Raw genomic sequence first — 14,861 nt, 5'->3', positions numbered from 1 at the left:
AATTACCTTTGAAACTGTGTCACTTTATAGCTTTTGCTATTTTTGCAATTCCAGTTTGAAGAGTAGGGACCATGTCTATGTTATGTTGCCTTTACACAGAGATGTGAAAGCAGCATTGCCTTCTTATAAAAATGCAAAGTGACATTGTCTGTGGGGGAGTAAGAGACATGAGCTACGATCATGTGCAGCCCCTCTTCTAGGTATAGCTATGAAGACAAGGACACACTCAGTACCAGGGCTTAGTCCTAGTATCCCCCCTGGAAAGGGAGGATAGGACAGACCTCCAAGGCATAGTACAAGTCTCTTTTCTTGGCTGTGTATGTTCAGGACTCTTATGTCCCTTGCTGGATGCAGGGGTGATTTTTCAAAAAGATAAAAGCTTACTGTTCACTTGTTCAATGGAAAGTAATCAGTACCAAGTATGTTTGCTCCTCGTCATAGCAATAATCACAGCAATAAATCAAATTCCACATGATCTAGGTAGCCCCCGTCCCAGTCAGCTCTTGGGCTCAGGAGCATATGGAGTGGGTGACGGACCACACAAGGCTCCAGGACATCGCTGGGGTTCCTCACAGTGGGGAAAAGGTTTACTTTTCAAGGTCCTCAGGGTTTTCTTCCCTCTGGAGCTCTTCTGCTCTCCACCCAATCACTCCGGCAAAAATCACCAGGCTGACACGGAGATCTGTTGTTCAAAAACAAAGTCTTTATTGGTAGCAAAAAGTCCAAAAAAAGCTCACAAAAATAAAACTCGGTCTTCTTTCAGAACAGTTCACAAAAACTCACAAGAAACAGTAAGCTCTTTTGGCCAGGTGCCCTTCCTCCCAGGGCTGGTGCTACCCCTAGGCTAACTAGGCAGTCACCTAGAGCGCCAAGATTTTGAGGGTGGCAAAATCCTGCCAGCGTGAGGTCCAGAGAGGTGCTGTACCAGAGCCGATACCAGCAAAGAAGGTAGCACTGTGCTGGAGCCACTGCTCCCTCCTTGAGCTCTCCCAGTACCTTTTTGGTACAGTGGGTCTCTCTTCTTTCACTTGTTGCCAGTCACAACTTAGAGAGCCTCTTTCTAAATTCCTTGTCAGTCAGGAACCCCTTTGGATCCTCTTCTGGAAGACAAGTTTCGATGTCCCAACTACAAGGGCCTTCACACTGTGTCTGGGCATTTCCTTCTTGGACCTTCAGTTTCAGAAGGTCTCCGGAATCTCCTGGACGCCTTGCACATTCCTCTCACTAAGGCTTGGCCAGCCTCTTCACCAGGTCCCAGCCACCTTTCCTATGCAGGAACACTTCTCCTCCTTCTGGCACTTTCCCTGTGCCCACTAGCAGCACCTCCTTCCTGCCCTGCATCACATGGGTGCCGAGGTTTTATTAGCTTCAATGACCTCCTCCCTGACATGACACAGACCTTACAACAGGGACAGGATCTGGTTGAGACCCCCTGACCCCGACACACACTCAGGGCACTCAGACCACCTGAGGCCACTCTTCCCATGTAAGTAAGGGACAAACATCTTTTGGGGGCACAATCTGACACTCTGTTAACATCTGTGTCTCTGTCCCTTGACCTTTTCCCAGGGTCCCCTAACTTCCCTTGGGCTTGCACTAGAAAAGGTTCTCCTACCCTTTAAGGATGTCCTGCACAATACCTGGGGTCCATTGCTTGATCCTTCTCCGAACTCTCCTCTTCTGTGCTCCTGGTTGAAATTCCAGTGTGGGATTCCAGTTTCCTCCTCTCTCTCCTCCAAACTTTGGATTCTAGTTGACATCCCATAGGCATCAGCATGGTCTAGGAGGAACCGGCCCTCGCGAGATGCTTGTGCACTGCACACCTGGGGCACATGCACGGCACATGTGTTAAGCACAAAGCACGCATCGTACTTATCTCATAGGAGGCAAATACACGCTTTGGGAGTGAGGTGGTGTGAGGGGTGCCTACGTGCACATAAGTGCATGCGTGTGTATGTATGTAAATGTTAATCATTAACATCTTCTCATACCCAAATGTTCCAAGGTTTGGTTTAAAATGTGTCTGCTGGTGAAGGATGGAAATCTCCCATGTGTCCCCTCCCTCCCACCCACTCTACTACTCTTAAGCTTGTTAATGCATGCACTAAAGAACATAAGTAGTGCCATGCTGGGCCAGACCAATGGTCCACTGAGCCCAGCATCCCAGCTCTGACCGGGGCAAGTCTGGGTCACCTGGAAGTGCCTGGCACATCCCAATAGGAAAGTCTGTTTCATGTTTCTCTTCCCAAGAGTTGAGAGGGAGTGAAACCAAGTCTGTCTGGCTAATAATTATTATGTATGGAAACTTGTCCAAACCCAGTTTTAAACTCTGTTAAACTACAAGCCTTAGTCACATTTTCTGGCGACAAACTCCATAGCATAACTGCGTGCTGACTGAAAAAAATGCTTTCTTGAACTTGTTTTCAATCTGCTACCTGTTAGTTTCAGGGGGGGGTCCTAGTGCTATTTGATATTCTTGTATCTTTCTTGAGATGAGAGGCAGCCAGAACTGCAGATGATACTCAAGGTGTGGCTCAATACAGAAGCATTATTATATTCTCTGTTTCTTTCTGAATAATTCCTAATATTATATTTCCTTTTACGGAGAGGGGAGTAGTAAGGGTGGGCTAGGAATGGTGGTGATGGTGGGGCAATGACGGCTAAGAGAGCTGCACCAGTAACACACGAATGCAGTAAATGCTGGTGGCAGATGTCAGCATAAGTCCTAGCACCGGGTCAGATATGCGCCCCTATCACTTCCCTGCTGACATTTATATTATTGCTATAGGAACAGCTAGAGCCTGGCATCCTGCAGACAGCTGGTGAGGAAGCGTTGCCATCTGAATGGGTTTTGCACTGTAGTGGGTGTAAAATATGATTTTTTAACCAATAAATGGAACAGACAGAGGCTGGAAGTCATGGTACAGTTGCTTCCAGGCTTCCAAGCAAACTCATGCCCACCTCCGCTAGCGAGTTCAGTGATTAGGAAAGAGGTCCAACGAGGGCTGCCCATTCTCCTCGAGCACCTGGGCAGGGCGTGACCCTGTGGGTTCGTTGTTCACCTCTATTGCATTCCCTCCCAATTTACCTTACTCCAGTCCTTTTGAAGGCTGCCTCCACAGCTCCGGTGGACTTGGGGAATGGAAGATCTGAGCCAGGGGTCGAACGCGGAGCCTTTCATGTGGCAGTGCACACAACTGCCACCAAGCTACCGGGCCGGCCGTAACCCCTGGGGATATCCTGGCAGCCCGTTCAAAGTCTTAGCTCCAGAATGTCTCCGCAGAGAATTTGCATTTGGATTTGGATTTTGTTGACTGATTTTTACTTTTTCTGGAGCATCATTCATTCTCTTCTGTGCAAGACATAGCTCTGTTTTTATCTGATTATTTTACATTCTGCTTTTCGGCACTTCTGAGCAGGTTACATTCAGGCACTATAAATATTTCCCAGTCCACGAGGGCTCACAATCTGTTTTTTTGCCTGAGGCAACGGAGGGCAAAGTCTGCCGGCCCCGAGGCTTTTGTACTGGATCCAAAATATTTTGTGGTCAGAAATGTCTTGAAGTATGTTTTAGGAGTTTTCCATCCGATACTCTGCAAGCAGGCTGCTTGCTCATCACTGGCACTACAGGGAGCGAGCGTGCCAGATTCACCCACCGGAAATCTGGAAGGGGAGGCTAAAACCCAAACGTCAGCGAGCAGAGGGAGGCCAGACGCTTTGGACAGTGGCTTCGCTAGCTTTGGTAGCTGAGTGGATTATTAGAATACTTGGTAGTAAGACATGGAAGAGGACTGGGGTGCTGGATTTAGTGAGAATCATAGAGACAGGTGACATGAGACGGCCTCTCTCTCACTGGAGGTGGCGGAGGCCACTGTTTCAGTTGATTTGGGGTAGTGGTAGGAAAGCAGCTGAAAGTTCAGACACAACCCAGAGGGGGACCGGGGAATGTATTTATTTATTTATTTATTTCAGATTTTTATATACCGGCATCCCATCGGTTTACATGATAACAGAATGCAGCAAACATGCTTTACATAAAACAATGAACTGAGGAGATAGAAACAGAGAGAATGAAGGCATACGTTTCGGGCTAGCAGGGCACCGTGAGGAAAGGAGAAGCAAAATGAAATTCAAAAGGGACAAATTAAGCAATAGAATAATTACATGTAAGTGAAATAATCGCAGGGGATACGTATACATATTAAGATCTGGGGTGCGAACAGCAGGATTAGGATCAGGTCATTGTAGGAGTAGGTAGAGGAAGCGAGGAGGCGTCGAAGAGGCAGAGGAGGGAGGCAGGAGAAAGGGCGGGAGGGGTCGAGAGAGGGAACGTGTCTGTGAGGGAACATGTGTCTGTGAGGGAGGGAGGTGAGGAAGATCATGTGTAAGTCTGCTTGAAGAGCCAGGTCTTGAGGTTCTGTTTCAATTTTTTTGGGCAAGGTTCCTGGCGGAGGGTAGAGGGCATGTTGTTCCATAGGGAGGGACCAGCTATGGAGAGAGCAGGGTTTTTGGTTGATGTAAGTTTGGTGAGTTTAGGTGATGGTGTGTGCAAGGTAGCCAGATATTGGTTTCTAGTGGGTCTGGTGGTGGTGCGAAAGAAGAAGGATTCATTAAACCAGTTCATGTTTTGGTTGTAAAGTGTTTTATGAATGAGCGTGAGCGTTTTATATAAGATCCGTGAGGTGACTGGTAGCCAGTGTAAATGCCGGATATGCCGATTTCTTTAAGGCGTTCTATTAGAATGGGGTGGTTGACAGTGTCAAATGCGGCAGAAATGTCAAGGAGGGCCAAGATAAATGTGGAGATCCTGAAACCCCGACTGGCTGGGTGTGTCCTGAGGACCGGGTTGAGAACCCTTGATCAATAAAGTGCATGCACCTTTCCTCCCATTCTGTTTGACTTTTACCAGGCTCACATGATCAAGTCAACTCTTTGCTTTTTTCCGTGTTGCTTTGGATTAAATAAAATAGAGAGTTATAGGACCATAGGCACCAGCTTTTGAAAATGATTGGGGGTGCTGAACTCAAGACCGATTACAGCGCCTCCAGCAAAAAAGAAAAAACAGCACCCAGCGGGTCATGAGTGTGACTGACCAGCCCGTTTTTAAACGTCCAGAGAGGAGCAGGTAAGGTGGCCAAGACAAAAGCTGGGGAAGACTCAAAGTCCCATTTTTAAATGTCCAGAGAGGAGCAGATAACGTGGCCAAGACAAAAGCTGGGGAAGACTCAAAGTCCCATTAATCTTTCCTCCTCCCAGCTTCAGCTCATCCCTACCAGTCCCCTCTCTGCTACTGCATCCCTCCCCTGTCACAAGCCCTCTCCATTCTCTCCCCTCCGGCTTGGGCATACTTTGATTTCATATTTAGGGGGGAGGGGGTGTCCTACTCCTCTTCCTGCTCCAGTCCTTACAACCCCTTAGCTTGCTCTGCTCCCCATTCCCCACTGACCTGTCCTTCTCTCTTTCCCTCCCTGTTTCTCTTCCCAGCCCTCCACTCTCCAGAAGGCTCAGCCTCACCCATCCTTAGCCAGCTGCCCTCCTCTGCAGACCTCACTGGCAGGCTCAGGTCACCTTCCAGTCTGTGTCATCCCCCCCTTCCTCCACAGGCTTGAATCACTTCCCTGCTCTGCACTCCCCACCCCCCCTCAGGCACTTCCAGGCCAGAGCCAATCCCTGCCTGTCCTGAGCCCCGGCAGCCCAGCAGTCAGGATCTCCCCGGCTCCGGGGCCACGGCTGCATGTGGTCTTTCCAGGGCCGGCACTAGCTTTTTTTGCTGCCCCGTGCGAGCAATTACTGTGCTGCCCCCTCCGTCCCGTGTCCCCTAGTTCATTCATTTCCCTCCAGTAATCTAAACTTTAAAATCCGATATTCCTCCCTACCCAGGTCCACCCCCTCTCCTTTGGAGCTCATGGCCAGCGCAACAGGCGAACTTTAAAGCCCCCTCCCCCAGCCAGGGCTGGAGGAACCACTAGGCGAGCTAGGCCTATGCCTAGGGTGCTGTGATTTAGGAGGCGCTGTGGCAGGCGGCAAAATTTTGAAAGGGCAAAAAGTGTCCTTTCAAAATTCTGCCAGCCCCCGCCTCACCGTGCCACCCTCCCAACACCCCCCTTGTGGTCCAGCGGAGGGCCCGGGAGCGGCAGATCGCTCCCGGGCCCCCACCTGGACCACCAGGTATTTTGCAAGTTTTCTTTTGGGGGAGGGGGGGGAGGAGGAGTTGGGGCTGCGGCTGGGGGTGGCGCAAGGCTGAAGGTGCCTAGGGCGCCCAATCCCCTTGCTCCGGCCCTGCCCCCAGCTCTCCTCACACAAACACACACTTAAAAATTATGCACTTCTAATGACGGATTTTACGTTAAAAAGCACATTCAGAGCACAGGTAAAAATATTACTTACACGCACCCTGCAAAAATATCGTAACGCGTTTTGGATGTAAGATTGACCCTCAGAAAGCCATGAGTGAACAATTTTCTTTTTCCCCTTACCTCTCCTCTTCCTCTCTCATAATTTTCACTCAGTGCTCCCATGCTCTATTTTCTCTCGATACTTCCATATGTTATTTAATTTTTAATTTTTAATCCATTTTTTTTCCTGTAAGGCATCTGGTAAAGATGAACAATTCAAACTCTGTGTTTTATTATTGTTCCAACAGGTTTTCATGTTGATGTTCTTTGTTACATGTAATGCTTTTTCAAGCAAGTTTTAATTGTTCAATGTAAACCGATTTGATTTGCATCTAATGCAAGAAGACCGGTATATAAAAAAACCTAAATAAATAAATAAAATTACAATATAGTAAACCTCCTATATCAAATCAACACTAACTGTCAGCACTCAAATAATAACAATCTTGCCTATGAAAACATAACGCTGCAAATATTACACCAGGCCCTAAAATACAAATACACCTCCTATTAGGAAAACAGAACAAGCGAGGCTGCTATAGATCCCTGCATACAGGCCGATGGCACTGTTAGCCCGGGTTTGGACGCGCGTTTTCGACGCGCAATTTTTACCCCTTATACAGTAAGGGGTAATAGCGCGTCGAAAACCCGCGGCCAACCCCCCCCCCCGAAACTAATAGCGCCCGCATCATGCAAATGCATGTTGATGTCCCTATTAGTTATTCCCGCACGATTCAGAAAGTAAAATGTGCAGCCAAGCCGCACATTTTACTCTCAGAAATTAACTCCTGCCAAAGGCAGGTGTTAAGTTCAGCTGGCACCGGGAAAGTGTACTGCTTTTCTGTACACCCTCTGAGGCCCCAAAAATAAAAAAAAATCTGCCCGCGGCCTGCGGGTTGGAAGACGGACGCTCAATTATGCTGGCGTCCGTTTTCCGAACCTGTGGCTGTCAGCGAGTTTGAGAACTGACGCCAGTAAAATTGAGCGTCGGCTGTCAAACCTGCTGACAGCCGACACTTCTGTCAAAAAGGAAGCATTAGGGACGCGCTAGTGTCCCTGGCGCCTCCTTTTAATGCAGGCCCTCATTTGCATTTTTTGTTTTTCTGACTCGCTCGCCGGCTCTCCTGCGTGTTTTTCTGTATCGGCCTGATAGAAACTACATGTCAGCAAAATACCTCACTTTGGTCATACGTGCAGAACACAGACAGATCACCAAATACAGAATAAAAAAAAAAGAGATCATAAAGTATAAATAAAAATGTGCAGACAAAGGAAACTGGAAACTGCAACAAGCCAGACAGAATACAGTGCAGCAACAGAATAACAAACATCACTATTCATCGTAAAACATCAAATAATAAAATCAAGAAATATAAAATATCATAATAGTAAAACCTTATTAATAATGAAAATAAATATTTCAAGACAGTAGAAGAATAAAAATCTAATAATTAAAAATTCATATAATTTAAATTGTAAATTTTCCAAACACCAGTAAAATATTTCAAAACTGCAGACAAATCAAATAACATCAAATAATTAAAATAAGAATTTTAAAAAACCTACCACGCTCCATACCTGGGAAATTTCAATTTCCAGTCATCTTGAGATTGTTGTGGATTAGTGAGTGTGGGAGGGCACACAAACTTTCTCCTCTCTCTCATATATTCACACACACTTACTTTCTCTCATCCATATTCATGCTCACATGCTCTCTCTCACACATATGCTCGCACACACTGACGCATGCTCACTCTCACACACACACTCCCACATACACTGAAACTACCTCTCTCACATACTCCTTCTGTCTCACACACATCACGAGTTTCACCTTCTTCTTTCCACTTGCTTCCCCAGCAGTCCTGGGCCACCTCTTCACTTTGGCCTCCACTTCAGCTGCTGGTGGGATGGGGCCACCAGGCAGCCCCCAGACTCACTACCTTGGCTTTTTCCCCCACTACCTCAGCTCTTTCCCCCATTTCCCCCCTTCTTTCCCTACAGAGGGTCTTCCCTCCCTTCCTCTAGATGTTCTCCCTCTTCTCACACTACCTCAGTTCTTCCCCCATCCTTGTGTCTGTAGAGATTCTTCTCCCCCTTAGTGAGTCATTATCTCATCTTTTCCCTTTCTCACCCTCTTTCCTCATTACCTTAGCTTTTCCCCCTCTCCCTTCCTCTAGAGGCTCTTCTCACGCTCTCCCTCTCCTGCTTTCCTCCCCTCTTCTCACCCTTTCCTAAGTGTTTCCCATTTTCTTACTACTTCCGCCTTCTTACCCAGTCACTCCCCGCCTCTTTCCTCTTTCCAGGCTCTTCCTCCTGGACAAAATGGAGCAGAGACTGCAAGGCTGCCTGGCAGAATCCATCCCACCGATGACAAACGTAGAAGAAAAGGCTCTGGGCCACCTGCGGAATAGGAGACCCTAAGGGAGGCTTGCCTGCTCAGATCTAGGAAATGAATTGGGCAGGGGTAACCTTAACCCCTGCCCGATCCGATGCAGAAATATGTGGATCCCTTGCACAAGCCAGCAGCAGCATTTCAGTGACGCCATCTCCTGCTGCTGCAGGGCCAGTCTCATGAGAGGAGCAGTGAGATTTTGCAGTTCCTACTGTGATACCGGCCCTACAACAGTAAAAGACAGCTTCACTAAAACGCCTCTGCTGCTGCTGCCAGCTCACGCAGAGGATCCAGGTGTTGCTACATCGGATCGGGCCGGGGTTTGGGTTGCTCCCCGCCCAATTCAATCCTTAAATCTGAGCAGGCAAGCCTTTCTTAGGGTCTCCTATGCCATGGGTGGCCCAGAGCCTTTTCTCTACTTCGGTTGTCGGCGGGATTGATTCTGCCAGGCAGCCCCAGAACCTCTGCTCCATTTTGTCCTCTGGTGTCCCCAGGATGCCGCCCTGTGCAAGTTCACAGCTTGTACAATGGGTTGCACCTACCCTGGGTCTTTCCTGCTCTCATTTTGGAAACCCCAAAGGTAACTGCTGTCTCCTGTGGAATATAACAGGGGAATGTTTTATTTATTTTTTGTGAATGAGAGGAAGTTTCACCTCAATGCCTCCTCAGTTCAAGCTCTGACCGCAGCCTCTCTCAATACTGGAGCTGTACATTTTTAAGAGATTTTGAGTCTATATCGCTGCCACCACAACCTCCTTCCCCTTTCACATCCCCATACTTCCAGTAAAATACCTCATTTACCTTGGGGACTGCAGGACTAGAAAAAAAAGGGCAGATGCCACCTGCCGCACCCATTATCCTGCCCAGCTAGCACAGAAATCTCCACCAAACGTTGAATAAACAATTTTCCATCCTCTGTCTCTGCTTGCACTTTGTTTTTCTGTCTCCTCTCTGCCTCATTCCTTTTTCTTTTAAAGCTTATTTTTTGGTCTTCCTTTTTATCATTTGTGCATATCTCCTCCTATTCCTGGCTGTCTCTCTTCCCCTCTTCTCTTCTCTCTCACCCCCCTCTTGCTACTTCCATCTCTCTCCTCACCTCTTCCCTCCACTACAATCCCTCTCTTTTGTCAGCCTTATCAGCCCCTTCCTCTGTCCACATAGCTTCTTTCCCAGTCTTCTTCACCTCTCTCTTCCTCTAAAGTTTCCTTCACCTAACCCCTCACCCCAGTTCCTCTTCTTGTTACTATTTCCTCTCTCCCAGCTTAAACTCCTTTTCCCCCTTCTGTCAGCTACTTTCCCCCTCTCACAGTTTGGGTCCCCTCTCTCAGCCCTCTCTACTATTCTCCAAGCCCCTCACTGCCTGTGCCTACTCCTCTCCCTCTCCCATAGCAACTCTAGTCCTTCTTCCCCTCACATTCCTCACCTCCTCCTCTCCCAGCCCCTCACACAGCAGTAACCTCTCTCCCAGCCAGTATCCCCCTTCACAACCAGTCTTCCCATCTCCCAGCCTGCATTGCCTCCCCATTTCACTCCATCACCCAGCAGTTTTCACAGCCCTGCTCTCTCCCTCCTTATAGCTCATCTGTCCCTCTTTCCCTTCCTCAGTCCCTCTATCAGCACGCATCTCCTGTGCACCTCCAGAAGTTTCTGTCTTACATTGCTACTGCTCTCTGCTATTGGTCAGACAGTCTGCAGCCAGCCAATAGGCTGCAGTGGGAGGTGGGAAGAGAAGTGGAGAGCCTGCCCTCCTCTGAAGCCCATTGGTCGGACATTCCACAGATAACCAATAGGCTTCAAGGGAAGGCTGGAACAGTTGCTGGGAGATGGAAGTGCAGAGCCTGCCCTCCTCTGAAGCCCATTGGTCGGACATTGCAGGGGGAGGCGGGTGCACTGACAAGGAGCTCTCCAGATGTGCAGGAGGTAACACGGAGGGGCACCCACAGGGCTGTAGACTGTGCACAGAACAAGCTACCCAAGGCTGAGATCTTTATTCGAAAAGACATTTTCTTTTGACTGGCCTCTTGCCCTTTTGCTGCTGGTCTTATTTAAGGAGTCACTTACCCTACTACACTGTATTGTTGTAGGGCAGAGTCCATGGAAGATTCTGAAGAGATATATTCAACCAAGGCTTGTGTAACCCCATTCCGGGAGGTGCTATGCACTCCGATGGGGGCCATAAACGATTTTGTGTCTCTTCGGGGCTGGAACCTCAGGCTAGCTCTTTCATAGTCTCTACCCTCAGGGCCTGGATCCTTTTTTTGATGGGGGAGAGCAATTTTTTCTTTCAGGGCCCGAAATGCTAAGGGTGATTTGGATGCCCATCTCTCTCTCAGCCCCTGGGGAGTGGCGTCTCTTATTCACTAGTGGGTAGATTTAAAAAATGCTGCACGCATAAAATAAAACGGGGCTTACATGTGTGGCCGGGCCTTGCGCATGCTGCGAGCATTTTCAAAGGGGTCTGGCCATGCGCGTAACCCCTGTTACGCGCCCAGGGGCAGGGCTGAAGGCAGCCAGTACAGCAGCCATTTGCCGCTGTGCTGGGGGAAGCGCGCATCGGCAGTTGGCCGGTGCTCGCAAGTTGCTTCTGCTCCAGTGAAGCAGTAGGCAACAAAAGAAAACAAGAAAAAGGTACGAGACCGGGTTTAGGGGTGGGGAGGGAGTATGGGTAGGGGGTTGGGAAGTTCCCCCCCAGTCTTCTCCTGGGAGGGAACTGGGAGATGCCCGATCTCGTCACCGCACGTACTTTTCTAAAATTAGGCCCCCCTGCACGCGCTGCCCGCTCCTGCGCCCACAGATAATAAAATCGGGCGCACATGTGCGTGCAGCCCACGGATTTTATAACATGCACGCGCCGGTGCACGCATGTTATAAAATCGGCGTGTCCATGTGTGCGTGCTGGGAAATGTCCAAGATGAAAATCTTTACTGATGGGCATTCAGGTTGTAAAGTGGCAACAATAACAGAATCCTCACAAGTGTCTTTTCTTTTGTCTTACAGTCTCTCTCCCTCTATCTGTGCATGAGTCTCAATACCAGGGCTGGGATGAGTAGAGTTCCCAGGCGGGCAGGGCATCCCCTTCCAGAACTGGTAAAAATGGTGAAACAGAGAGTTAATTTTCGCTCTCCCCAGGGGGTGAAGACTCTGGTTGGGTGTCCTCAGGATCTCAGATTAGTCCTCTCTTTCTCTCTGGATCCCAGACAGCTCCTACTGCTCCAATACAGGAAGGAAGGGGCAGCCAAAGTCCTTTTCCCTTTTTCCCTCCAACAGAATTCAACACTGGAGTTCCTCCCTGCAGGAGGTCACCACCGTGCCTCCTTCCTCATGGAGGGTGTGGAGGGGCAGATCCCCCCTACCACAGGGCACCCCAAACCCAAGGTTCCCCTGTCCCCGGGTCCAGGTGATGCCCAAGGGTCTGGCAGGGCTTCTACCATGAAAAAGAGTAAAAACCCGAATATCAACCCAGAGGGACATCCCAACCGGCTGCCGAGTGGACCGGATAGGGATCAACAGGTTCCGCAGGCAGGATGGGCCTGGTTCCTCCAAGTGGGCCTGAAAATGCAAACTCAAAGAGAGGCTCCTGCTGCCTCCTAACTCACAGCAAACCTGCGAGGGTCTGCATCCGGCCTCTCGGAAGAGAGCAGCTTTAAAAAAAAACCCATCCCAGGGAGTCGGCCGTTCCCGCACCCTGAACAGGAGGGCCTGCACTTGCATGGTAATCTCCCCCCCATTCCCGAACCTATACTGCTCTGGATGAACTGAGGGGGTCACCCAGGGCTTAACGGTACGATGGTAACCCCCGGAGGGCTGGGACTTCCTCAAGTGCCTGATTCAGAAAGAAAACAGCAGCAGGTGGACACATGTTCTGGGGAATTCGATCAGTGGACTTCGGTTTACCTTTTCCCAACAAACGAGTTTCAAACCAGTTTGAAAAATCGGTCTGTTACCTGTTTAAAACTGAAAATATGTTAGAAAAATTAAGTAAATAAACCGCTTGAAACCGGCTTCACCTACATCCCTGGGGGAAGACGAGACGAAGTCGGCGGTGTAATGCTGGTCAGGACAATTGTCCGGAAGGGACCCAGCGAAGACTTTCTCACCGTCGTCATCAGGGGCAGCTTCGACTGTTGAAAGGCGCCCTCGAACTGGCAGCCCACCCACCACCTTTGGGTGCCCTGTGGCAGTTCTCCATCGCCATGGGAACAGAAAAGAAGAAAAATATATCACCCTAAACTGAAAAAGAAAACACAGAACTACAATGTGAGGGACAGACCAGATCGGAAGCCCCCCCCCCCCCCCCCCCCCCCCGACGTCACCAGGGGCAGCTCTGACCATTGAAAGGCGCCCTGCCACCAGGAGCCGCGCGCCGTGCGTCGCGTGACAAAGGGGCCCTCCCCTTAGTGCAACCTATAGTGCAAATGCCAGTTAATATCTTTGCAATTGAATATCTCTCCTTTGTTTAATATATTTCCTGTTATCCCTTTTTGCTCAATTGTTAAAAATCCTGCATTTTGAGCTTTTGTAAACTGTTGTGATGGCTTTTTCCTAATGACGGTATATAAAACTCATTAAATAAATAAAGAGTGCCCCGGGTTTCGTGGAGCTTTAGACGCCTGGAAATGCCAAACTGCTGGGTTGTTTTTTTGTAGCAACTTGCGAGATCCTCGCGCCCCTCCCTCCCCACACACACACACACACACCACACACACACAGGGCTGAGAAAGTTTGGCCCAGGCTTCTTATGAGCGGATTCACCACAGAGAGTTAAAGAAGATGGCGGTCCGTGAGGTAAAAACAAAAAACAGTGGAAAATCTGCCTGCTGGGGAAGGAACGTGCTGTTTGCATTTTTATCACTTGTAACACGTTTTGTTATTAGGCATCTGTGAATAATATTCCTCTAGTTTTTTTTTTCTAATTAGTTTCTGAAACAGAAATGAATGTACAGTTTAAAGCAGCAGAGCCACATAGGGATATATATAGCTTAAAAAAAACCCCAAAACCTGTGAAAATGTTCTCTCATCCCTAGAAGTTCTCTGTTTTCCTGGCCTCAGACTTTTTTTTTTTTTTTTTAAATGCTTTGCAGAGTCTTTTGATTCCCTTCTGTCTCCTTGTGCGTCTGCTCAGTTTTACTTTGCTTCCCTTCTTTGTTTATCCAGCTTCCTGTCTTGTCTCCTTTCTCTTCTGTTATCCCTGTCCTCTCTTACACTAACTGGCATCTCACCTGTTGCCAGCTTTTCCACAGATCACGAACGGACTTGAGGACCGAGGGTGAAGTTTATTCCCTCCCCCTCTTTTGCATCAATTTGCATTTTTTTTCCCCTGGTATTAGGCCTATTGTACTCTGAAGATGCAGCGTAAACAACACAGACGTGCAAATGAATATAAAAGATAGGAGGATGTGTGGCATCAAAGTATAACCATTCAATATATATATAACTTCAGCTTTATTACATTTAAGCCAGCAGGAACTACACTTTTTTTATAATATACAATTATCGAAGTGAAAGAACAATAATATACATGCATAATTGCCTGCATCTTCCACTAAGATTTCATATTACCTGCCATTCAGTCCAGCAGTCCCAGGAACTCCAAAGCTGATGGGGGTCAGTGCAGAGGAGGGAACAGGTGAGGTGGCAAGAACAGGAGTGGATGGACAGTCAAGGGAGCAGTAGTGGCACAGGGGTGAGTGGGTACCACCACGGCAGTCAGCAGCCACTGCAGGAGCACCAGTCGCAGAAACACCAGTGGGGCGAGGAACAACAGAGGCCACCTGTGCTTCTGTGGCAAGGGGCTGAGTCTGCATTTGTGGACATGGGCACAAAGAGGCAGAAAACTGGAGTTCTGCCTATAGCCAGATTTTTGGCTTCACTGAAATAGTTGTGGAGGAAGCACGGCTTCAGTGAATGCACAAAACGTTGAGAAAAATCAAGCTTTGTAAATTTTCAGAGAGCACCATGTGATCATGCATCAGAAAACCCAAAGGTAAGGGAGTCTGAAGCCATAAGCAAGGCACCTCTAGCTCTGTTCCATAGCATTACAATGAACTCAAGCGTAACTTTCCAGTGAACAA

General features: G+C 48.5%; 1 protein-coding gene across 3 annotated transcripts in view; it reads left to right on the top strand.

Annotated features, from left to right (window-relative positions):
* Window positions 1-14,861, top strand: part of PLXNA4 (plexin A4) — a 970,847-nt gene that overhangs the window by 91,251 nt on the left and 864,735 nt on the right. The gene's annotated exons all lie outside the window — the stretch shown is intronic.

This window comes from Rhinatrema bivittatum, chromosome 9 (assembly GCF_901001135.1).
Source record: "Rhinatrema bivittatum chromosome 9, aRhiBiv1.1, whole genome shotgun sequence".
Taxonomy (NCBI): Eukaryota; Metazoa; Chordata; class Amphibia; order Gymnophiona; family Rhinatrematidae; genus Rhinatrema; species Rhinatrema bivittatum.
The sequence above is the reverse complement of the archived record's forward strand: the minus strand, read 5'-3'. Positions and strand labels throughout refer to the sequence as shown.